This window comes from Akebia trifoliata, chromosome 11 (genome assembly GCF_017979445.1).
Source record: "Akebia trifoliata isolate Shusen 1 chromosome 11, ASM1797944v1, whole genome shotgun sequence".
Classification (NCBI taxonomy): domain Eukaryota; kingdom Viridiplantae; phylum Streptophyta; class Magnoliopsida; order Ranunculales; family Lardizabalaceae; genus Akebia; species Akebia trifoliata.
Window position 1 is genome coordinate 48980836 of NC_141385.1, and position 23809 is coordinate 49004644.

The following is a 23809-nucleotide window of genomic DNA, read 5'->3' on the forward strand; positions in this document are numbered from 1 at the left end:
AATGCGTATTTTCATGGAAAAAAACTAGGGATGTGCCCAAGATAAATGTAACCCTAGAGAAAAATTGTATTTACTTAGGTAATGTCAGTATTGATATGTGGTTTTTACCTCTCATCTCAACCATCTAACTAATGGAGAGTCTCATCCATGAGTTAAGGTTAGAAAAGTTTTAGTAATTTTCTTTCATCTCGATGAAAAATAATTTTTTGGTTCAATTCTTTTTATAAAAAATTGATTTTTTCTCATTTCCAGATGTTATTCATTCAGAAATACCAACAATATCTCATCTCCAGATGATATTCACTCACAAGTATCTATAAATTCATATTTCATAGATATCAAAATAAAAATTTATTATTCAATGGTTATGATTTAGGGATGACAAGGTGGACACACAAACAACATTGCCAACGTCACATAGATGATATGTGATACTTAAAGAGGAGACATGTTCTTTCAAGAGTTTTAATGGGTATTTTTTTCTTGGAATAAGGTATCTCTGAGTCTAACAGGCTGATCATGATCTATTGGGCTTCGTCCAACCCATGGGACAACCTTATTCATTAGAATTAATTTATGAGTGTCACGCTCCATCTAACACCTATCATGTAACATCATTTAAGTAGCCATATTACAGTGGAGGGGAATATAAAGACTTGAAGTCAGAACTTGTAGAGTATACCCAGTCCCTCCTTACCATCTTAGCTACCCCCAGTAGATAGTTTTAATGGTTTTCGTTGAAGGGATCTAAATATTTTTAAATGTTTGAAAGCGTTGTTAAGTAAGTCAAGGTCTTTTCCACATAACATCATTCATTGGTCGGAATCCTAGAAAGTCATGAGAGGAGAAATAATTAACTTTTAGACTTTTCTCCCTAATGATAATGTCCAATGGTTTCTATGTACAAATCTCTAGAATAAGCAGGGGTGCATACTAGGCTACTAAGTTGTTTTTTTATATTGAAATTCTTACCTTCTCATGTGAAAAAACAAAAGTACCCAATGGATCCATTTGGTAACTTCTTACTGAATCCATTCATAGCAAATCGACAACTTATTGCTAGTTTGTTGTAAATGAAATTTTGTAAGAGAAGAGATAGTTAACTGAATGGACTTATTCGAAATTTTCATTTATTTTTAGTGGGTGTGTTTTGAAAATGATGGGATGGGAGGGACAACAAGTGTCAATCTTAATTTTCATAGTTTCTCCATTGGGAAAAATATCGAGTATGAATGTTTTAGAGTCGTGCTGGAGTAATATGGAAATGTGCATTGAGGGGGAGATTTCTAACGTGGATGTATGTTAGAACCATAGATGTTTGTCATCGAGATACGAGTGAGAATGATTCAAAAGAAAACACATGATCCCAACCGTTAAGATGAGATAATTTTCAATATTTCAAAATTAATAATTATATTTATTTTTAATGGGTTGGGATCCATTGACTCATAAGAAAATACATAATTCCAACTGTTTAGATACAAAATCCAACAGTTGGGATTCATGCGTACCTTTATAACACATCTTGGAGATACTTATCCGGAGGATAAAGCTCAAAACCATTGGATTTTGTGTTTTTTTTTTTGGAGTAATTCTTCATGAGTCAAGGTATTCCGACCCATTTTTTATTTGATAACCCATCTAACTCGGTAGAGCTGCGTACATTCTGGAGTTTTGTCTTGAATTGGTGAGTTGGGTCAATGTGTCATAAATAGAAGCTGCCTGGCAGTGCACTGAGAAATTATCATCTCATCCTTTATATGAGCCTAGCGTTTTAGTCTCGTCTCCGCCACTCGTTTCCTCTCCTTTCTTCCATTCTCGAACAAATCTCTCTACAAAACAAACCCATTTCGCACCACCCCATAGAATCCGACGGTCTGATTTACATCATTGGAATTCTCTCCAATCAAACGAGGAATCTAAAGATGTACGTTGGGCAATTTTTCTTTTTTTGGATCATTTGGCTTAGTTTCATCGAGCCATTAGCGTTTGGAGCGACTCTTGCCTCAAGTGAAGGTAAGGCAAATTTCTCAAATTATTTGTGACTAAAATCTCCCTGCAGTCTGCAGATAGCCAAACTTACACTCAAAATAGTGTGGGTATTTTCGGTATTTCATAAAATTTCTCAGTCTACTGCTGATCTACGTGAAGAAGACAAATTGAGTGACTGAACCTACCCTTCTCGTGTTCGATCCTTAGGAAGATTTCCTTCTTCGGTTTTGATAAATAAGGGGTGTTATAGTCTTTTTTTTATCCACTTTTGGTTACAGTAAAGGCTTTAGAAGGCATAGCGAAGACCTTGGGGAAGAAGGACTGGAACTTCAACGTAGATCCATGCACAGGTCAGGCAGGATGGAGGCTAAATCAAGAGAACGCCGTTACATGCAATTGCACGTTCACTCACGATACCGTTTGCCACGTCATCAGCATGTACGTCAAGCCTTCGTAATTTCTTGGTAAATTAAACTTTGACCCCACCCCATAGTTTGGCATAAATCCATGTTGACCCACTAATGTTTTGATAATTGCACTTACCTCCCCTTTCACTATCGTTGTTAAAATTCAGATGTTATTTTACTATTTTACCTTTTTATTTTTAAAAAATAAAACTTTTAAAGCGATAATTAAAACACCCACTTTTACGCATGAAACCATTTTTTTCGTAGGGGTATTTTGGTTTGTCAAGAAAAATAAAATTAAAAAAAAAAAAAAGTAAAATGATCTTTATAAAAATATAAATTATTTTTTAGATGTTTGGTTGGCGATAAGTAGGTGGAAGAGGGGATAAATGAGATCTCAAATAATTATAAGGGATGTAATTGCAATTATCAAAAAGTTGGAGGTGAACATGGAATTTTACCAAATTATAGGAGGTCAAAGTATAATTTACCCTAATTTGTTTAAGTTTAAGAAGGGAAATGTTGACCGACTTTCTTCGACACTGAGTTCAACACTACTGACGTGGCAGTGCATAGAGGGCAATAGATTTTTTTTTCCCGCTTTGTGCACTAGCACGACAGTGCAGCGTTCACCCCAATATCAGAGGAAGTCAATATAGAAACGACCCGTGTACAACGTTATAGTGTTGTACGCACAACATTGATTGAACGGATGAGATGAAAAGAGATTTGCTAGAGATTCTAATGTGAAATTAATCACCAAGATATAGATCTCTCTTTCGTTGGGTGATCAAGACAGGTACCCCTACACGTTGTGATCAATTTTTGAGATTTCGGCCCTATTAAATCTTCAAATTAATGACATGCGTCCCTATCTTCAATCTCTAGCCAACACCTCTTCGATATTTTTTTTAAAAAAAATCTATTATCTTTAAATTGTTAATGCAAAATTATTTTTAGCCTATTTGATCTTTCTTGAATCCATGTCTTCGATTGATTGTGAAAAAAACCCTTGATTTTTCTACTCTAGCATTCATTTTTCTCCCAAAAGAATTTATGTTGTTCGTGAGGCTTGAAAGGAAATAGTATCTTAAGATTCAAGACAAGGGTAATACCCTAATCTTGAAGATGATTGATTTTTGAGAGAAAATCAATAGACTTCTAAATCCAAAGATTGAAGATGAAGGTCTGTAGGTTATTTAATTATATTAATTTCTTGGAGAAGGTATACCATCAATTTGAAAATAGGGAACGGATCTACTAAATTAGTAGTTTTGAGCAGTTCAAATATCGTCACATCAACAAAACACTAAATCTACACTCTTTAAATTGTGGTTTATTTTTTTATTTATTATTTTTTTTGTGAATTTTTCTTTTTTAAATATGATCTATGCTTGAAAAACTAGAGGACTTGAGTGTTATTGAATTTAAAATTGATCGAATCAAGATCGCAGAAAAATCACTATAGGGAATTGTTCAAATAATTACTAGAGGATTCGCTTCCTTAAAATATAACGATATCTCATAATAAGTTTTTTGCAAGAGCGGATCCTCTATATTAGTTTTCCTCTATAGTTCCCTATAGTGCAATTATACGATTAAGAGAACATCATGTGTCAGAGATATCAAAATCTTTTCGTTGAATATTTGGACTTCATTGATCGTTCGTTTTCAATGCCCTTGATTAGGTTTAAAAAGGATTTTTTTTTTCTTAATTTTTTTAAAGATGATGTAAAACATGATTCTTACATGCTTGATGGGTTAATTTTTATTTATTCCAACTAGCCTTACTACCATAGTGAGCAAAAAATCTATAGTTTTGCGCACTACCACATTAGGAGCATCATTAAGAGTATTAATTTTAGAGAGTCAATTTATCATGACTCTTAGTAAGTCGTGCTACACTACCTGTGTTGGACACTAGGTTCAACACTGAGTTGACCTGGCAATACACATATAACTATAGATTTATTTTCTCGAGATACAAATTAAAAAATCAACAATTCTCTTATGCACTGCCAGGTAGAAAATCAATGCTTTATTGAGTTGGACACCGGAACCAACACTGAGTTGACATGGCAATGTATGGAGAATCGTTGATCTTCTAACTTGTATCTCGAGTAAATAAATCTATGGTCATCTATGCATTGTCAGGTCAACTTAGTGTTGGACCCAGTCTCCAATCTAGGCAGTGTAGCACGACTCCAATTAGTAAATAAGAGTCGAAGGAACCTATGTTGATTATCCCTCTTCATGATGAGGTGGGCTCCACTTTACAAGAGAAGAAAGTTGTAAAGTTTCCTATAGTTGTGGCATTGAAACTAATAAACTTTAATCGATTTAGACCTGAGTTCAATTCCCACTAGCAACCAGTTAGTGAACTCATTAAAAAAAAATCGTCAATTAAAGAAAAAAAGAGGGCTTTTATTGCCAAACTAACTTTTGTTAACACCACCCCAAATGTGTGTTAATTCTTTGATGATTTACTTATGAATTGGAGTGGTGTTAGCAAAAGTTGGTGTGGCAATAAAATCTCTCTCAAAAAAAAAAAAGTTGGTACCTTCTCTCACGAAGTTGGGTTCTAGGTTGGAGCTCCAATTTTTTTTTTTCTTAAGAGATTTACACTCATAGACCTATTTGTTGCTACTCCAATCCAATCCGAACAGATTAATAAATATGTGAACCGAATCCAATCCGTTTCATTTCATTTCATCCTTATTCCAAAACCGATCCGAACACATGCCTTATTTTCAAATTATCAATGTTAAAAATTTTAAAAAACCTGCTTTCCTACTAGAGATATAGAGTGAAATTAAAAAGACTAAAACATTCTATCTATATGTGTTTATATGAAATTAAGAATATAAAAAAATTATTGAAGTATGTTCGGATCGGATTGAGGTAGATCCGAAATTATCTCAGATCTAAGATTTCAATCCGAATCCGATCTGAAACTCCGATTTTTCATGTTTTTTTGGATCGAATCGGACCGATTTGGACATCAAATATATTTCAGATCATTACTAGTCCTATCTATTGCAATTATATTACAAAAACTTACTTTAGCAAGTTTCTTACTACCTTACTTTATGAATTAGGCTATCATGACTATCTTACGAAGGCTTGTTTGGACTCACATGAATTATCAAATTAGCAAATCCAACAACACAACCTTCTATATTTCATGGAAAAACTCATAAGGGGATGAAAAAAAATTCAAAAAAATAAAAATAAAAATAAAGTTTGGAGCTTGATCATAGGTGTTGAAAATGGATGGCTATCAAACTTCCAAATTTAAAATTAAAATTCAACGACGAAAATTAACTTTTTTTCGATTTTTGTTTTTGTATAATTCTTAGAATTTTTTTTCTTTATAGCCCATATGGCATCCAATCATGTTTTTAGATACTACAAATTGATGCTGTTAGAATCCATTTTAGCGTATGTTAAAGTAACAAATTAAATCTCATAAATTTGAATTTTATGATGTGGATCCCACCCCAAGGTTTGTAGCGTAACAAACAATATAAAATGAGGTTTGATGGGTAACAAACTTCATAAGTAAGGTTCCCATGGAATAGTCCAAAGTCCAAGGGAGTTTTCGTAATAAAAATGTAACAGTTACATCAATCAGATATCTCTCTCTATTTTCTTTTGTTTTGTTGGGTATGTAAAGTGATTAGGAGTCATGGTGAAAGTGAATTCAATGAGATTTGGACATAGGTGTGGGATTAACCCTCCACACGTTTTTACCAACTTAGCTGAGTTGACACCTTGCTGCTGTCATTTGTGGCACATGTCATTGGCTGTTGAGCTCTGAGGGCTAAAAATATAATCCACAAACAGACCCTATTGTTAATTTGGGGAAAATTTTCACAATTTTCTTTTGGAGTTCAGAGTGCTCCAAAGTCAGGATCTGTTAGGAGTGCCCCCACCAGAGCTGGTCAAGCTTCAGTACCTCGAAGAAATGTAAGACCTCTTCCATACACCCCCTAGCTCACTTTAGCTTTTCCTTGCATTATTTCCTTAAATTACGCCAAATTTAAAAAGAAAGGTTGTTTACTATTCTTCTTCTTCCTCACACTCCTCCACAGTGATCTCGCCCTCACTTACCTCAAAGGTACAATACCAAAAGAATGGGGTTCCATGAAATTAATAAATATGTAAGCTGTCCCACTCTCTTAAACCCTTCTCCAATCCCCATAATTGTTTTTCTTCTAAAAGTTAAAATTAACAGAGAATTATGGTTTCAGCTCCCTTACAGGAAATGGGCTATCGGGTATGATCCCGAACGAACTAGCGAACATCTCCACTCTCAAAAAATTGTAATTTTTTTATTTTTTAACTTCTTGTCATCTATTTTATTACACCAAAGTCTTTTAAGAGTTTCTTCTAAATGGAAATTCAAAATTTCAGGGTCTTGGATATGAACCAACTCTCCGGAATTTCTCCAAAGCTTGGAAATCTGGTTGGCATAGAGATACTGTAAGGTTTTTTTATATTTGTTTTGGGATTTTTTGAATATGGGTATTTGTTAAATTGGCGTGTTTTGAAGAATTTTATCAATTTTCAAAATACAATGGATTGATTGTTGTGGTTTTGTTATTGTAGACATCTTAGCTCCAACAATTTTACTGGGGAGTTGCCAAAGACATTTGCTAACCTGACCAACTTGAAGGACTTGTAAGTTTTTTTTTCTTCTTTTTAATCAAAATTTCTTTGAGTATTTGAGTTCAATATTAGGTTGAATTACCATTTCGTGAGCTGAAAATGAGTTATTTATGATTCCGGCTAACTATTCATTTTAATTACCAAAACGTGAATGAACACATTTTTTGTTTTTTTTTTTGTTTTTTGTTTTTTTCTTTTTAATCAAAATTTCTTTGAGTATTTGAGTTCAATATTAGGTTGAATTACCATTTCGTGAGCTGAAAATGAGTTATTTATGATTCTAGCTAACTGTTCATTTTAATTACCAAAACATGAATGAACAAATTTTTTGTGCCCTTGCCATGACAGACGCGTACCCAACCGAGTACCAAAACTGCGTGCATTCATCATTATTCATTTCAAACTAGTCACTTTAAACCAACGAAATTGTCACTTTAAAAACCTTCGATTTCATTATCGTTCACGTTTTGGTAATTAAAATGAACAGTGAGCCGGAATCGTAAATTCGTCAAAATTTGATCACTTTTTTGTAAATATCCTTCAATATTATCCATGTTACTATTATACAGTCGGATAAATGATAATCACTTCACTGGAAGGCTACCTGATTTTATACAGAACTGGACAAAGCTTGATAGATTGTAAGAGTTTTAATTAACAATTTTGTGTGCCTTTCAATCTTAAAAATCCCATATTTTCAATAACTTGTGATGCATTTCATTGAATTTCGTTAATGGCAGAGAGATAATGGCAAGCGGTTTTGAAGGTCCCATTCCTTCTGGTATTTCTCTTTTGACAAAATTAACTAACTTGTGAGTAAACCCTCCCTTATTTCATCTTTTTTTAATGTTTTGTGAATTTGTGTTTTTTTTGGTGATCTTTGATTAAAACTTGGTGGAATTTCTATGTGAAGGAGGGTCAGTGACACAAATCTAACAAACTTCCCACCACTAAATACCTTGACACAAATGAGGACACTGTGAGTTAAATGCTTCTTATGTGTCTCATAATATAAAGTGTTAAACAATTTAAATTGACATAAATTGGATTGGGTTGGGTTGCAGAATATTGAGGAATTGTAATATTACTGGAGTGATACCGGATTATCTCGGGGGTATGGCAAACTTGAAAATGTTGTAAGTATAGGCGATCCTTTTTTGCTTCAAATATGATTTTTAAAGAGTTCTTTACTAGATGTTGAGATGCTTATCTATCACAAACTAGATTTTGGAGACCGATACCCATAGTCTAACTCATAATCTGAAAACCTAGGTGATGAAGAATATTTAGTCTAATTGGACCCTATGCTTCACGAACCATTTCAAATCTTTGAGATTTTTTCAATCTGATACCTATAGAAGATTCAAGAAGATGATCATGTTGGTTTGGGAAAATTTTAATTACCCCAAGGTTTTGAATCATTTATTATCTTATTATTGTTATTATTTTGAAAGATCATTTTCAAATAGGTTTTTTCTTTTTCGGAAAATACTAAGCTTTCATTTGCAAGTGTGGAATGTCCCCACTGTGTGGCCCGAGGAAGACCAACCACCTAAGGTGTAAAATACTTACATGCCCTTGATTAATTACCCCTCAATCCAAAGGGAATTGTACTAGTTCTGTTTTCCTTAGTAATGCCCTCCACATGTTGGCTATGCTGGATCCCTTTAAAATGAAATAATGGATGCCACACACTTATGATAGTTAAAAAGATAACTAACTAAAGAATAGGGTTCACTTGGACCCATAATTTGGGTCAGGGCATTACATTATCCAAGGCCAAGATTGATAGTCTTGCATAAATGACTAGTGCATATTTGTTTCAGTTCATTGTGAGGCATGAGGTTTCCTTACACTATTGAATCGTTGTTGATAGAATTGAAGATGATGTAAATATCTAATACAATTGATCTCTAGTGAGATAGTATTAAATAGAGAAAGTAGGTATCTATAGCTGCATAATTACCCTAACTACGTACACCTTAGTACCTTAACTAGATGATCTAATCCTAATTAACATAAAATATGATTTGGTATGTCTTCATACACCTTAGTACAATGCAAGAAAAACTCATACTCTAATGATGAGGAAACGAAGGGGAAGATCACCATCTTCCTATTATGATAAGAACCTTGAATCTACAAGGAAAAAAATCTACGGTTCTTGCACCTGCCACGTCAGTGAGTTTTTAAGTTACCCTGTCAGGTTGAGTTACAAAATCAGCACTCTTTGACTCCACTTCTACTGCAATTGTATGTATCCAAAATATCTAGAAAAACTTAAAGTCGACATTGTAAACTTGCCAAACTAGTAAAAAATTCTAATTCGAATAAAATGTCATTATTAACCTTGAAATACCTAATAATGATCTTCTAAAACAATTTCATACCCAAAATACCCCAAAATATCCCAAAATATGCTAAAATGAAAATTACTAAAACAGAAAGTGTAACCCAAAAAGTCTGTTTTGACCTCTATTATAGTATTTTTTTTCCGTGATCCTAAAATGTGCCTAACAACACAAGGTTGTTGTCCATGTTGTAGAGCTAGTCATAAGCTTTCCAAACTGGTATAATAGTAGTTGTATTGATTTACGGTTGCAAAGTTATGTTTGTTTGAAGCTAAGGTGTGTGCTTAGCCTTTCAAGCCATCTTCTTTTGATCATGTCGTTCCATATAGTCTTTTACAGCTTATCCTACATCATTTTCATAACTTATCCAAATTGAGTTTGAACACTTAATTTAAGATATTTGAAAAGGATCAGGACCCGTGGACTCATGAGAAGTGAACTCATATGTTCACACATAGTCCCAGTCGTGTATATGTGAGATCCAACGGTTGGGATATAAGATGTATCCCAAGAATATATTACAGATCTCTAAGATAAATCTCAACCATTGAATCTCACATATACGGTTGAGATTGTTTTTGAACATATGAGTTCACTTTCACGAGTCTACATATCCCAACCCATTTGAAATTTAGGACACCTCATTTTCTCCACTCATATGAACAAATAAATCAAGCATTTAATATATATTGAGCAAATCTTAAACTGGATATCGATTCATTGGGGTTCAAGGAATAAGGTGAATACATGGTAAAGTAATAAACTATTTCAAAATGACCAAGTTGACTCCTAAAGAATGAATAGATGATCACAGATCTAAGATGTGTTATTCTAGCTCAAAATAACATATAGGAAGTAAGTAACATGATTGTTAACATCTAGGATGCAACATTTTTCTTCTCTCTCTGCTGGTGTTGTGTTTTTTGTAGAGACCTCAGCTTTAATAAGCTAGTAGGACAAATTCCAGACAGCTTTAAAAATCTGCGTTTAGAGTTTGTGTAAGTGATCTAATTATCAAATTTTTCTTACGAAATTTTTTAGTATTAGCTGTTTCCAATGCTAGTGTGGTATAGATAACAAGTCAACGATCTGAACTGAATTAATGAGAGAGCATTGATTAGGTACTTGACTCAAAATTCGCTGAATGGAACTGTGCAAGATTGGATGAAGCAGAAAAAACTAGTAAGTTCTTCATGAATGCTTAACGTTTATCTTACCATTACAGTTTTCTAATAAACTCAATCTTAGTTAAGGAAAATCCAATTGTGAAGCAAAATGAATATTGTAAAATGGTAATAACATGTTTCTTCTCTTGGTGCTTTCTTCATCATTCTTCATGCATTGTTTTTTGTTGGTTTAGGTAGCATATTTTCTAGTTTGAATTGAAGGTTAAGAGATGTTGAAGTTAGGGTTGGATTAGGAAGAGGGGAAAGAAATGAAAAATGAGAAAAGAAGAAGATTGAAAAAGTAGAGAAGATAAAATTAGGTTTCTGATGCAAGACGGGAATGAGGAATGAAGAAGATGAAATAAGGGTAAGGGATCTAGTTTTGGGTTTGGATTAAGGATTTAGATAACTATAGGATTACTATAAAGGTTTATTTTTTGTTATGATGTTTTTCTATTTTGTTAGGGATGGATTTAAGTTTTTAAAGATAAAGAAATGATTAAGGACTGAGGGAAAGGAGGTTTCAAGAAAAGGTTTTATTGGCCATTGTGAAAGGTTTCAACAAAGGCCCATTGGGTATTAAATACAAAATTTTGTAATTAAAATATTTTGCAATAGGGTGTTGATGTAGTTAGGTTTAGGGGTATGAAATAAGGTTGGGTAAAATAAAATAGGATAGATTTGGAGAAGAGTTTAATGATATAGGTGTTTATGGTTTAGGAAGGATTTGGTGGGTTTCTTGATGAGGTAGGAGATTCTTGATGAGTTCTTGATAGATTCTTGATGGGGTCAAAACATGACAAAAAAATAAAAATAAATAAATAAGATTAAAAAGAAATATGATAAATTACCTTGGAATCACCCCAATGACATCAATGGCATCACCAAGTTTTGGATCTTCAATAACTGTCCCATCAGGTTTTCTAATTCTTTTAATCGAGTTTCTCATTGTTCGAATCTTAGTAGACATGTGAAAAAATTTTGTATTCCTATCACCTTTCTGGAGCCAAGAGACTCTAGACTTCTGCTTCCAAAAAGACTCCTTGTTGCTTGCCCATGTAGCATACTCCATCTTGGATTTTTGACACTCCATATATAGGTTTTGATCCCAACTTTGAGTAGCAAGTAAGTTTTCATATTCTTGGACTTTGTTTTCTACTTCCTTCAGCTTCATTTAAACATTACCCACAACCTCCTTGTTCCAAACATTTAAAACAATTTTCAATCTCTTGAGTGTTGAAAAGAACCGATACAAAGGAGACCCTTCCGCCCTTGGAACCCAAGAGTTCGTCACAATTTGTAAGAAGTCATCCCTCTCAGTCCAGAAATCAAAGAATCTAAATTGTTTGGGCCCCAATAAAGATTTAAATAGCTGAACATGAAAAGGGTTGTGATTAGATGACAGTCTAGGCAGATGAGAAACAATAGGCGAGCCCAATTCTGAAACCCAGGATGAAGAAACTAAGGCTCTATCCAATCTACCCTAAATACGATAACTCTCTTTCTGATTATTACACCATGTGAATTTATTTCCAGAGAAGCCAGTATCAACTAAGTTCAGTGCTCCAATCAAGTCTCCTAGGTCCTCCATTGAAGCACGGTTTGGATACCTCCCACCCTTCTTTCATCGGGATAGAAGACGATATTGAAGTCCCCCACAATTATTACATTACCTTTGGCATTTAGCGAACCTTTTGAATTCATGCGAAAGATCCCGACGCTCTTGAGATAACCATGAAGCTCTAAAAATACAAAGAACGACCTGTTTCTAGTCCACTATGGCTTCAATAAGGATATATTGAGGCGATTGATGCAACACTCTAAAGTTCAAAGGGTTTCCGAACCAAAATGCCCAAATTGACCCATGGTTATTAATGACAACATTTGAAATCGCAGCCTAGGATTTAAAAGGAAGAGAAATATTGGATTCCTCTAATATTCTAGATTAGAGCTAACATTAAAAAAACAATTGTTTAGATATTTTTCTTCGATCTAGTCCTTTTAGGAGGACCCAGATTAAACCACGATTGACGTCTTCGAATTCTCAATTTCTTGACTCTATCACTTCCAAGATCAGAAGAATAATCAAGTTCTTTAGGATTGCTAGTCCAGAATTCATCTTCATTCTCTTCTGACGCTTCATCATCAACTGCATCATTAGGAAGAAGTTGGATTTCTAAGTTCAACGGCTGGGATCCATTACTCAGCATCTTCGGTGCTACCTGTGTTCTTTCCATTAAAGACGATAAGGAGCCATATTTGGGAGTGGATTGTTCTAGCGGAGAAGATTCCCCCAAATCTTGCTCGAGAATCTCTCCCTCTTTAAGTTGGCGATTCTCCACGATAGGATCCAAGGCGGTTTCCTTGTTTGGCTCCAACAACATCTCCAATATCGGAAATATTGGACTGGGCGTGGGGATCATCTCAGAAGCAGGCATCAGATCTTTTTGAATTTGAAATTCAAAATATGTTTGCTCTAACAGTTCCACCTCAGCTGCCACATCACATGCCACTTTGGATTTTGAAGTCTCACCTCTCTCCACATCAGCATTAGTGGCTGCCATATCACTATCCTCCTCAATCGAAGACTGGGGAATTGCAGGAGCTTTTCCTTTGCCATTAACGGGTTGATCATTCTCCTTTAGTTTTGGACCATCATGAATAACCAACGGCCTATTGGATTTGAAAACACTAGATCCAATTTTCTTTGATTTCTCTCTACATTCCTTTCCTACATTTGTTATATTTTGCTTCTCCACTACCTTTGTTCCTGGGACAATTGCTTTGATAGGTCCTTCTTTGAGCTTGCAGTTTTTATCATGATGAGCAAGCTTCAAGCAGTTGGTACAGTAAAGAGGGATTGACTCATAAGATATTTGTTGCCACAAACTATGCTGCCCATGAGTGATCCTACTTGCGATTATCTTTGAGTAGATCTAAGAGTACGCAAACTCTTACCCCATTAAGACAGGTGCCATGACTGGTTGCCCTATCAATTGCCAAGACTCTTCCAACCACTGAGGCTAAGCTTCAAAGGTTTGCATCCTCGTAGCAAAAAAATGGAATGTTCGGAAAAGAGATCCAAGTCGAAATGGAGGCAGCATCCCTCTCCGAAGGAGGGAAGAGAGGAGTCCAGTTAAAAAATCTCATCACATAGCCATCGATCGAAATCCACTCCTTTAACCATATCGAAATCATATCTGATTTGATAGAAAAGTTAAGGAGAATGTGACGAAAATCCAGCGTTAAAGCTTCACAAATCCCAGCAAGCTTCCATGATCGAACTTACTTTCTTATACTTTCCACCTTGGATGAAATTGCTTTCCTCCATTTTTTGGCTTGGCAAACTTTGCTACTAGAGCAAACTTAAATTTCTCCAATCCAGCCTTCACATCTTCATCCCAGAATGAGATAGAAGGTTCTCCAAGCCAAAGCGATGGCTTCTTTAGAGATCTCATAAAAGAATCATTCTTCGAAGGAGGATCTCCCTCTGTGTTGTCTCTTGATCTGGCCACTACTTCCGCAAAGGAGTGAGATCCTATTCTCAAAGGATTTTTGTTCTCCATCCTAGATTCCTTGTTGATAATAGCTTAGCTTTTATGGATGCTGAATTAAAAAAGAAAATATTGACTTATCTTATATAACAAAAATTTACTATTTTAGTCAAGAAGATGATTTTTTTTCATGTTACATTGTCGGCATACAGTGATCTTTCCTACACCAACTACTCAGCAGGAAGCTTAGGGGAATCTGGATGTCAGCTAAACAACTTGTACGAATACTTTTGTTCAATTTTGGCTTTTTTATAATTCTAGCTTAATATGATTAAATATTTTCTTACTAATACTATACTTTTCACATTGTATTATTTTCTTCAGAAACCTTTTTAAAAAGCTCTTCTCTAGGGAACACTTGTAAGTCACTAATATCTTCTTCATTTTTTAAAATTACATCATAAAGTTTGTACATAATCACCCATTTACTCCATTCATTTATTTATCAAATACAAATGCATTCAATCTAATCTCTTAATGCTAACATGCCCGTGACCTTCTATTGATTGAGAAGTGAAGTTGCTCCATGCTTGAACAGCTGCCGAAAGAGTAAGTCTGATTTTTTGGAATGAGAAAGTTTTTTTTTCCTTCTCAAATTTTAAAAGCTTATCTTTCTTTGTATTAGTAACCATCATTAACCATACCATTTTATTTTAATCTAGAATTCCAATAACCAACCTTTTGTAGGGGATAGGATGGGTCTACCATCTGTCCGAGCTATAAATTAGGGATTCCCCATTTTTCTTCCCTTTTTAATATAATCTAACTTAGCAAAAAAAAAAAAAAAACCCCTTTTAATTTCATTTGTTATTTCTATACTATGTGAAAAGAAGTAATTATTAATTTTGTATTTCTTTTTTTTTTTTCATCAACACCCATCTAGCATTTCTTTCTATTAATCAACATTTGAAAAAACAAAGAAAAATATCGTAAGTAATATCATTTATGAACGTCACGTGCACAACATGTTGTATATGAATTCCTTAGGTAGACGATCATGGAAAAATGAATTCCGTTCTTTGATTGCACCAAGGAAAATGTTGAGAAGAGTGTTGGTTTTTTTTAGTTTTGGGGGATTGGGTTAATTGTGAAAGAATAACATTAAGAGGTGGGAAAATCATTTTCACGTCCATTTTCCATGTGCAATCATACAGACCCTAAAACTAAATGAAAGAGAAGGATTAAACCAATTTGAGGGGCCTATGATCAAAATTAAGTTTCCTATTTGGAGCATTAATACGTTACTTCTTTTTGTGCCAGAGCGGTATTCATTTCATATAAATTGTGGAGGAGCAAAATTTGATGATGGAAAAATGAAATATGATGGAGATGAAGACAATGCTTCTCCTTCAAAGTTTTTCCAAAGTCAATCTAATTGGGCAATTAGCAGCACTGGAAACTTCTTGGATATTAATGGCGAAAGCAGCTATACAGGAGAAAATAAAACCATCCTCTCGATGAAAAACAATCAATTATACACAAAAGCCCGCCTTTCACCCCTTTCTCTAACGTATTTGGATTTTTTTGGAAAATGGGAACTACACCGTGTATCTTCACTTTGCGGAGATAATGTTTACAAATGACAATTATAGCAGTTTCGGAACGCGCTTATTTGATGTTTACATTCAGGTGGTTAATGAAATTATGTGTTCATAATTAGTATATAAATGTCAGCTGGTTTAATTTTAGATTAATTTATTGCAGGGGAAACAAGAACTGAAGGATTTCAATATCGTGGATGAAGCAGGTGGTATTGGTAAGGAAACAATTAAAAATTTTACTGCAGTTGTGAATACTAGTGGGACACTAGAGATCCGATTCTATTGGGCTGGGAAAGGAACAACAGGGATCCCTATTAGAGGAACGTATGGTCCTCTTGTGTCCGCTATTTCTGTGAAATCTAGTAAGTCGTCAAATGTTTTTTTTTTAAATATTAATTAAGCTTCATAAATGCTTATATAAGGTAGTGTGAGCAATGATGTTTATATCAGGCATTTCTTATCATTGAACAAATAAATTTAAATTATATGAATTCGATCTTTTCTTGATTCTTGTTGATAATTAATTCACCTATATTTCAAGTGTGCAAATTGTGGAATTTTTGGAGAAAATAAAGTGAATGGACATATAATTTAAAAAGATGGAAGAAATACGAGTTATATTGGCATGCCACAAAAAATTTTGGGCATTCCGTGTTGTGGATTTTAGACTAAAATTAAATTTTTTAACGGCACGCCATTATTTTTCTTCTTCCTCATCTTCTTTTTCTTGATTCTTGTTGATAATTAATTCACCTATATTTCAAGAATGCAAATTGTGGAATTTTTGGAGAAAATAAAGTGAATGGACATATAATTTAAAATGATGGAAGAAACACGAGTTATATTGGCATGCCACAAAATTTTAGGGCATTCCGTGTTGTGGATTTTAAACTAAAATTAAATTTTTTTAATGGCACGCCATATTTTTCTTCTTCCTCATCTTCTCTCTACTGCAACTCTCTCCTCTTTCTTCTTCAAGGGTTATGTAGACCCAAAAACATGATCGGACACCACAGGCTTAGATTACTTTTAAACTTTGAATTTGAGAGTTCAGTGGCCGTCCATTTCCAAAGTCTTAGATTAGGGGAAAAATTAATTTTTTTAAAATCTAATCTACAACATGAACTCTACATCCATGTGTCGTCCGGTCATCTTCGTGATATAATTTGCTTGGAAGAAAGATAAAATTTTTAATAAAAACATATAATAGACCCCTTTATACCAAAAAATATTCCTTATTTTTTCCATACCATACTTTTGCTATGCTAAAATATCATATCCGTTATCATCATCATCATCATCAATATTAGAGCGTTATTCCAAAATTTGGGATCGACTAGTGAATCTTGTTCTTCATTCCGTCTAAAGCCATGTCTTACATTAATCCAAGTATGTTGATATCCTGTCTCACTACCTAAATCCATGTTATGTTTGTCTTCCTCTCACTCTTTATCTAAGCTTGGGATTGACAGCGTAATATAAAAGAAATTTTACTCGTAATATAAAAAGGTATTTTAGAAAACCAAGTAAACTTGCCCTTAACGCTTAGAATATATATTAAATACCTTTAGATGTACCACTTTTTAGTCATAAATCTTTATTGGATTATATCTCTTTCTAGATTGTTGTTCCCTATTTCTCTGACCAAAATTTCAGCGATGGCAAACCCAATCGAATATACTTGAAAAACATTTCTTTGCATATACTTTGAAAACATTTCTTTGCCATATTTTTTATATCATGCAGGTTCTTGATTGTGTCTGTAACAAAAATGTCTGACAAATGAATTCCAAATTAAAGGGTAAATTACATTCGCTAATTTCTTAAATATGAAAACATTAAGAACAAGGTCATAAATTTTGGTTTCGGTATAATATTTAAGTCAGCTTGTAAATTGAGATGTTTTTTTTATTATAAACATTTTGACTAGCATAGAATAATACAGTTTTTCACAGAAATAATGGAAATGCTATATTACTTTAGGTAATATAAAAACTGACATGAAACACACACCTATAGGCCATCATACTGCGGTAAACAACCATGTGGAGTGAAAATAAAGATTAATAATGATTTCACTTTGCATTAGCATTGGTATTTGAGAGCTTGACAAAACAACAATATTCTACATAGAAATGAGAATAATAATGTCATTTAAATGATTCGACTGGAATATTCTTGCATGAAAATTTTTATTTTAAGTAAATTTGATTATTTCAATCGAAATTTACCATTCATTGAACTATTTTGCAAAATGAACACTCCGGAATATGTACAAAAGGAAAATGATGGTTAAATTTTGTGTCGAACCTTGTGAAAATAGAAATATTTTGGTATATTTCATATAAATATGTCAAAGTCTAATATAACAATTAAGAATGAGTAAGTACAAAAGAAAAGAAATCTGACATGAAAGTGATTTTGTTTTGTTGATTTGAACTAATTGAATTATATTTATTGATGCATAGTCTTCAAATTTCTCTTTTAAATCAGCCAAGTGGACTTAAGTTCTGACAATTCTTGGGTCTATGCATTTTTTAGTGTATCAATGGATGTATGTCTGTCTAATAATTGGGGATAAGTGCAGTTTTCGATCCTCCTTCAAAGTTATCTACAGCTGGCTGTGGTTGGAATTGTTGTGGCTTCAGTTTCATGCGCTATTTTTGTGATTATTGGTACTCTTTGGTGGAAAGGATGCCTTGGACGAAAGAGCACAATTGACGAAGGTGGGAAATCTTCCAAATGAATTACTTAATCCTCCTACTAAAGGGAAAAAAATAAATAATAACCCACTTAAAAAAAAATTTAAAAACGAAGGGAAATTACAGAAATGGCATGAATGATTTGGTTTTTCTTTACCAGGATGGTATCTGCTGTATGGTCTTTTACTTAATTTACTTTATACCTTTGTTTGGATTCTTAAAATGAACTTATTTTTCTCCAAAAAGGTAAGAGTGTTAAACTAAAAAAAATCATGACTGAACAACAGATACACATTTTTGGTAAAAATTAAACACCAAAGTGGGTATATGAACTTTTTGACAAATATTTTTAAAATGTCTGCCAGGGAAGATAATTTAGAAAAATATACCCTCCCATTTTGGTAAAACAACCAAAAAAGAAATAGGCAAGAATTTTTTCTCCTTTCAAAGATCTATTTTGAATTCACCTTACACTTATTGATGGTCTACTTTTAATATTAATTCATGTCTCTATTAACATGTCTTGGGATCATGGTTTTTCAATCTCGTTCGAGACTGAGACGACTCGTATGATATGTCTTGGTATCGTCCACCAATGAGACGGATAGATAAGTCAAACATATCAGACGAGATAAAAACCATGGTTCATTTGTTGTATAGTTAAAAGACAAAACATATTGGAAATCTCGTCTGAGACAACTCATTCTTGTTCATGAACGAGACGTCAAATGAATTTAAAAATGCCATGTTTGGACTGCTTGGACAGCAGGACTACATATCACCATGTGAAAAATGAAACAATGAATGTCTGAACTTCAGGATGCACACCTTTTCTAACATATCTTTCTGGACAGATCTGAGAGGTCTAGACCTACAAACTGGTTCCTTCACACTAAGACAAATTAAAGCTGCCACAAACAACTTTGATATTGAAAACAAGATTGGAGAAGGGGGGTGTTGGGCCAGTTTTACAAGGTATTGTATATAGGGAATCATTTTTCTCGAACCCCCATCCATCACTGTTGATCCAAATATATGCATGTCATCCCTATTATGGTTATATAATTGAAACTTTGCATTCTTACTTAAATGCAGGGTCATCTAGTAGATGGTACTATAATTGCAGTGAAACAGCTTTCTTCTAAATCAAAGCAAGGTAACCGTGAATTTGTTAATGAAATTGGAATGATTTCTGCTCTTCAACATCCCAATCTTGTAAGGCTTTATGGATGTTTGTATCGAAGGAAGACAACTATTGCTAATATATGAATACATGGAAAATAACAGTCTAGCCCGTGCTTTGTTTGGTAAGTGCAGCTTCATTTGCCTTTTCAATAATTGGTCCGTCTAGTAGGATAGGTAATATTGTTTAGATTGAAATCTTTAATTTTTGTGGAGTTGATGATCTAAAGGTTCAGAAGAATATCAACTGAAGTTGGACTGGCTGACCAGACACAAGATTTGTGTTGGTATAGCAAGAGGTCTAGCCTATCGCCATCGAACGAATCGACAACTGAAGATTGTTCACAGAGACATCAAGGCTACTAATGTCCGCCTTGATAAGGATCTTGAACCCAAGATAAGCTGACTTTGGTTTGGCCAAACTTGATGAAGAGGATAACACCCATATCAGCACTCGAATTGCTGGAACTCTGTGAGGCATCATGCTTATATTGCTCTTAATATATTCTGACTTCTATTATTTATTTTTATTCCTCTACCTCAAAGACTCTTCTAGTAATTTTTTTTTTTTCATAATTTTATGTTCTACTACTAAAAAGAGATAGTGCACTACATCAAAACTGGAATTTTGACAAGAAAAGTTGATGGGCCAAGGCCCACGAATTTAGAAATCGAATTTCGATGGTCCATGGCTGTCGAAATTCTTGATGTTCGCATATTCGACACGGTGTAGAGCCATCGAATTTCTCCCTGCTCATTATTTTGATGGTTTCGACACGACGAAAAAAGAAATTCGACCTTCAGTCCATCAAATTTTATGAAATTCGATGGCCTTGAGCCATCGAATATGGGCTTTTTTTGATGTTGCAGTCTCTCTCTCTCTCTCGTCTCTCTCTATATATATATATATATATATATATATAGAAATGCTAACGTCCAAGATCTCATGGGGACATTAGCATTATCCACCATATTCAATTTCCAATATTACCCCTTATCTTTCTTTTTGTCTTTTGTAAAAAAGACAAAGGTATGTTGGTCTTTTACATTATAAATGCATGTATCACCTAACAATACGAAGGACATTTTAGTCATTGGATTTCAATACCTTATTTGCAATAAATTAATGCTTTGACAATCAATGCCAACATAACAAAGGCATTTATTATGTAAAATATATACAGTATATATACCCTTATCTTTTCCACTAAAAAAGATAAAATGGAGAGGGTATTATTGAAAAGTAAATATAGCGGAGAATGCCAACATCCCTATGAAGTCTTGGACATTAGCATTCCCTTATATATATTTCATATCTATGGGCTTCATCTTCAAATCTCTCCACATTTATGGAACTTTGATCCATTGTGCAAAATCATAATTGATTTTTCAATAAAGGCAAGCATAATAACTCAGTGTTACTGGTTAAGTAGTATAAAATGTTCCCTCTGTAAATATACGAGTAAGTGACAATGAATAATTTGATTGGTAGAGGTACGCATATACAACTATTATGACTAGGTCTGAACTCATGCACACAATTGTAATATGTGATAATCTTGATTTTTTTTCAGTGGATATATGGCACCAGAGTATGCCTTAAGAGGTTACCTAACTGACAAAGCAGACGTCTACAGTTTTGGAGTTGTCACCATGGAAATTGTCAGTGGGAGGAGCAATACAAGTCCTACATCAAAAGAAGATGGCATTTAGCTTCTCGATTGGGTAATTTAGATCTAGAATCCTACTGTTATATTATTTTTTGCTTATAGTTAATGAGCTTTATATGATTGGACTTGATTTCCTGATAAGCAACTCCTTTACCACCTTTTTCGTTTTTCCTCAAATAAATTTTTTTTTTTTGGGAGGCCATTTTAGGCATTGGTTCTCAAGGAGAAAGGAAATTTAATGGAGTTGGTGGATCCAAGGTTGGGAACTGAATTCAACAAGGAAGAGGTCCTGAGGATGATTAATGTGGCTTTCTTATGCACTAACGCATCTTCGATACTTAGGCCTACAATGTCTGCGGTGGTGAGCATGCTCGAAGGTAGACAAATTGTTCAAGAGTTGTTTCTGATCTGAGTATGTCTAGGGATGAGTTGAAATTTGAGGCCTTCAGGAAATTTTCAGCAATACCAAAATCCGAGCACAAATGAGAGTCAGATCCAGAGTGAGAGTCAGAACCCAGAGTATGTTAGATGGTCCAATGGAGTGGGTCTTCCACGTCGGCCAAAGATCTCTAAATCCCCTACAATCCAGATTCTAGTTTATTGGAATAAACCGAGAATAGAGCAATGTGCACTATTTTGATTGTCTTGTTTTATATGTGTACTGTTACGGACGTATTTATCCTTTTCATTATGCTCAACATGAATGTAAGTTTATGAAAACAAAGCTTTTATTGAATAAAAGATACATGTGTGATTGTGGGTTTGAGCATTTTGATCTCCCTAGGAAGTTCACAATTAAAACATGGGCTACTGGAGCTTTTCTTACCATGGGGTAACAGACAACAAATCTATGGCTAGAAGGCTTTGTTTGTTGTTGTTGTTGTGGTTGGGTTTCAGAGCATTCCATAATGAATTTTGTGTTATACCAACCCTAATCTGTTTCCAATGCTAGGCCGAAAATGGTGTAACTTCAACCTAATGTTTTAAAATCAAATTGATGGTTGCACCGAATTTTTTTCAAATTAGTCAGACCAACCACCATTGGATCTTGATTCAATCTTGTTGTAGTAGTTTGTAGTTACTAAAAATAGTTGTAGTTACTATTTTAATGCAATTTGAAGTTCAAAAGAATTGATGATTCATTCATTGAACCAATTTTATTACAAAATCCAATGAAACACAAACAAACCAGCAATTGGAACTGATTTTGAAACACTGCTTCAACCTCTATTATAATTATTTTTAAGCAATTCTACTTCATCTTCAACCTTTTTGTTTTTTTTTTTTTTTTGATTTCAGAATATCCTTTACTCTCTAGCCAAAAATCTCTTCAAAAAAATCCTATCTAACTTTTAAGACTTGAAGATAGAGGTGCAGTGACCAGGAAAATAAAGTCATGATCTATTTCATTTAAATATTATTTTCGAATGAAAATATCAAATTATTACATGAATCAGTATCCAAAATGGTGTTCCTGTTCCGATAGAATATGAATGGCGTCTACGTGGTATGTTTTGGTAGGAGTTTAAAACAAGTTGGACTCCTAATTACGCCTTTTGTTGGATAGTAATCAAATCAATCACCTTAAGGGCATTTTAGTCCTAGACATTTGGGGGGCTTTTTGGTGTTTTTTGTATTTTTCTAGATAGAGCCTTTTATGGGTTTGATCTCTACAATGTGTGTTCCTAGAGAGTTTTCTAAGAGGGTTTTTAAGATTGAATGAGGGTTTTCTTAGTGGGGGATTTTCTTTGTCTCAAATACATGGACATTGTTGAAACTCTTTGAGAGGGCTTTGATCTACAAGCTTGTGGGAACAAAGTTGAAGCAAGAAGGTAGTGTGTTTGATAACATGTGTTGGTATGGAAGGTTCTTCTTATTTTTCTCTCCATTGTAAGGCATTCTCTATAAACTAGGGCTGATAACGGGTCAAGTGTGGGTCGGGTAAGACTTCTACCGATTCCGTGCCCGAATTGAAATATACACACCCATACCTAAATTTTAGAATAATGCCTGAATCCAAATTTTTACCCTAGTTTTAAGTAGATATCCATACCCGATTCTTGGGTCACCCAAATTTTTAATCTTGTCTAAAATTTTTATTTTTTTATTTTTATTTTATTTTACTTTATTAACAAAAATATATAATAAAAAATTAATTATTTACATATATTTATATAGAATATGAAATTATGCTTCTGTTGTCGGATAACGAGTAATCGGGTAGGATATGTATATTCATACTCGACCCTACAAAACTTTTAGGTAAATGAGTATCGGGGTAATATTACCCGAATTCTTAATTGGGTAGAAAAATATTGTCCATATTTGATTTATTTGGGTCGGATGAGTGGAGTAGATAGGTATTATCTGACTCATTGTCAAGTACCCTACTATAAACTCAAACTTGTAATTTTCTCCATGATTGATAGTGATAATTTTCTAGTCGGATTGCCTGTGCACGCAACTCTTTGTATTGTGGTTGTTTTTCCTAATTTTCTCTTGCTTCAAGTAATTTCTCTCAAAGATATTTTGCTTGTTATTGTTTTTGAGACATTTTTTATATTATTGTTGTG

General features: G+C 33.8%; 1 pseudogene across 1 annotated transcript; it reads left to right on the forward strand.

Annotated features, from left to right (window-relative positions):
• The first annotated feature begins 1655 nt into the window (after positions 1 to 1655).
• Positions 1656 to 21845, forward strand: LOC147392348 (putative LRR receptor-like serine/threonine-protein kinase At1g07650; annotated as a pseudogene). Its single transcript, XR_015182960.1, has 21 exons — positions 1656 to 2016; positions 2271 to 2430; positions 6297 to 6368; positions 6494 to 6562; positions 6653 to 6724; positions 6816 to 6884; positions 7011 to 7082; positions 7640 to 7711; positions 7811 to 7882; positions 7984 to 8049; positions 8135 to 8206; positions 10351 to 10419; positions 10543 to 10603; positions 15236 to 15770; positions 15846 to 16058; positions 18300 to 18408; positions 19239 to 19359; positions 19480 to 19691; positions 19797 to 20038; positions 21141 to 21291; positions 21445 to 21845. The product of XR_015182960.1 is annotated as a putative LRR receptor-like serine/threonine-protein kinase At1g07650 (transcript).
• The last annotated feature ends 1964 nt before the right edge of the window (positions 21846 to 23809 follow it).